A 3,139-nucleotide genomic window follows, 5' to 3' on the forward strand; every position below is an offset into this window, starting at 1 on the left:
ATTAAAGGCATGTGCCACCACACCCGGCAATAGGCTAGAATCTTAATAATTAATGGCTCCTACTGTTTTACAGACACCAAAATAGAAACAATGACTTTGAACTGCAAGCTTAGATCTACAAGACAGTATCTGTAGTCTTTTGGGCAACAGTGTGAATCTAGACTCAACATTCCCCTCTGCCTTTTAAAAATAAAGACAGCATAGTCCTTTGATCGAAGTCCCAGCAATAGCTCCATGGAAAGGCACAAGTTGAACAGATGTCAGGGTGATTTTGACTTTCTTGAACAAGACTCTAGAAAGGTCGCACCAGGGTTTATTACCCGAGTCATGTGGAAGCAATATGAGAAGCCTAAGTTTTCATGTGCGACAATCTCCTTTAAATATATATATTTAAAATTAAAAAATAATTTTATTTTTGTGTGTGTTATATCACAATTTAAAATGGGTGAAATATATACATGTTACAAGCTTGCTTTAGGATCTGTACTTTCCCCATAAACTTCAGAAGTGTGGAGTGGTAAATGGGTGAAAGTTTCTGTGTCTATAGAGAGCCACTGACTGAACTACAACACTGTGTCACAGAGAGCCACCGACTGAACTACAACACTGTGTCACAGAGAGCCACTGACTGAACTACAACACTGTCACAGAGAGCCACCGACTGAACTACAACACTGTGTCACAGAGAGCCACTGACTGAACTACAACACTGTGTCACAGAGAGCCACCGACTGAACTACAGCACTGTGTCACAGAGAGTCACTGACTGAACTATAACTCTGTGTCATAGAGACCCACGACTGAACTACAACACTGTCTATAGAGCGCTACTGATTGAACTACAACAATGACTGAATGTACAGATTTTTCTCATGTTGTTTCTTTCTGGGTCAAAGCAGAATTTTGTGTAAAACTTGATGCATTTTGGGTTGAATTAATAATGGATAAAGAGATTTTACTGATATATTTTGCCTTTTGTTTGATTGTGTTTTATTATATTGTATACTATAATAATAGTAATGATTTTTTGGGGGTGTTGTATGTGCAAGTGTGCGTGTATGTGCATGTGTGTGTAAGTGTGCATGTATGGGTGCATGGGTGTTAGTATGTGAGTATGGGTGCATGTGTGTTGTTAGTATGTGAGAATGGATGCATGTGTGCTAGTGTGCATGTATGTTAGTGTGTATGTATGGGTCTGTGTGTGTATCTAGGTGCATGTGTGTTAGTATGTGTCTGCCTTAATCGCTTTCCCACCTTAGTTTTTAGACAGTGTGTGTCTGCTGTGTGTTTGGTTGGCAGTGTAGGATCCCTCTGTCTCTGTTTCCACAGCACTGGAGTTATAGGAAAGGATGTGCTGACATGTCTGCTGTTACACATGGTTGCTGGTGGGCAAACTCATGACCTCATGTATATAGAGCAAACACTTAGCCAAGTGAGCCATCTCCTCAGCCTCTCAAATGATTCATATTAGGATTATCAAAAGAATGCTTTATGTGTAAATGAGTATGTAGCAAATGGCGAGGCCAGCATAACAACTGGTCTCTTCACCGCTGTCTTCCGAGATGGAAGAAGGTGAGAGGTTGGTAGGCTGACTGAAGGAGTGGAGCGGGAGGGAAGCGGCTGCAGTGCTGGGGGAGAGGCGGAAGGAGCAGGGATCAGGAGAGGGAGCTGGTTGTATTTGGTGACTAGCTGGACAGAGAATGAGAGAAATTAGAGCCTTACTCTGAGTGGCAATGGTTACAGTATGCATCTTCTCACTGGGGTCAGTTACGAAAGGGAAGAATACGTATCTCTCCTTGCACCTGACCTTCCTTGCAATGTCAAGGGCCTTTTAGAAGAAAACCATCTGGAAAACGTACACGAGAACCCAAATACCTTCCTGGGCTGCACGCCTTCAGCTGTCCCTCAGCTTCTCAAATGGGGTCAAGTCAGCGAGGACTCACCTCCTCACTGACAGAAGCACTCAGTGCAATGCAGATGGATGGGTGCATGCTTACCACACAGCTTGCAAAAGGGACCACACTTTGTGTTTGTGACACAGCCCAACATACAACAACAACCACCACACACACACACACACACACACACACACACACCCACGTCCATGCTTGTGCTGCTCTGATCTTCTTAGTACCTGTTTGTACCTGTAGTACTGTGTTTGAGAGTGCTCCAGGGAGGCCCTCTCTCATAATCACAGTGAGTGAGGAGAGGGCAAGCAGGGCTCCACTATGTTAATATCTACAATAATTAGATGACCCACATACCACTGGCCCAATTTTACAAAGAAATGAGTGGAGGGAAGTTACCTGCCTAAGGTCTGTGTTAGCACCCAGCTTTACCTGCGATACGGAGCTGTCTGCTTCCCAGGGCACTGCTCTGGAGCTATCACAGTATGGCCCGACATGGGGATGTGCTTATTTACTGCTGGGCCTCTGCACACCAGAGCTGAGGCCCCACATCTCAGATGGGTTTCAATGCAGAGTAAATCCAGCTGAGATCAGCCAGTGCTGGCCCCAGCAGAGCTGTACTCAGGGACACAGGGCGTGGCCCTTGTTGGGCTGGTTTGTTCTGTACTGAGAACATGGCAGGGTGGTAGTAGTGGTGACACACACTATTAATCCCAGTACCCAGGAAGGAAGCAGAGGCAGGTCTCTGTGAGTTCAAGGCTAGCCTGGTCTACAGAGTCAGTTCTAGGATTGCCAGGGTATACAGAGAAATCCTGTCTCCAACCTACCAACCAACCAACCAACCAACAGCAAAGTGAAACTTGGTTGATGGTATCAAATCACCAGAAGGAACTTATATTTTATAAGTCAGACATTATATTTTAAGATAGGCTAGAATATTTTGAGAACAGGAATGTTACGTTTATAGGTTAACTTCTTGATGATAAATGGCTTAAAGATCCAATAAGTCCTAGCCAGGTTTACAGCACTGGTTCTCAGCCTTCCTAATGCTGTGACCCCCCCCCCCCCATATAGTTCCTCAAGTTGTGGCGACCCCCAACCATAGAATTATTTTCATTGCTACTTCATAGCTATAATTTTGCTACTGTTATGAATCATAATGTGAGTATTTTTGGAGCTAGGTTTGCCAAAAGGTTGTCACAGGTTGAAAACAGCTGGATCATAGTCTGCAG

The 3,139-nt window shown here is 44.2% G+C and overlaps 1 protein-coding gene across 1 annotated transcript in view; it reads right to left on the reverse strand.

The window, feature by feature from the left end:
* The window catches only part of Micu2 (mitochondrial calcium uptake 2), an 83,855-nt gene that overhangs the window by 7,702 nt on the left and 73,014 nt on the right, over positions 1-3,139 (reverse strand). The gene's annotated exons all lie outside the window — the stretch shown is intronic.

This window comes from Mus pahari, chromosome 8 (genome assembly GCF_900095145.1).
Source record: "Mus pahari chromosome 8, PAHARI_EIJ_v1.1, whole genome shotgun sequence".
Taxonomy (NCBI): Eukaryota; Metazoa; Chordata; class Mammalia; order Rodentia; family Muridae; genus Mus; species Mus pahari.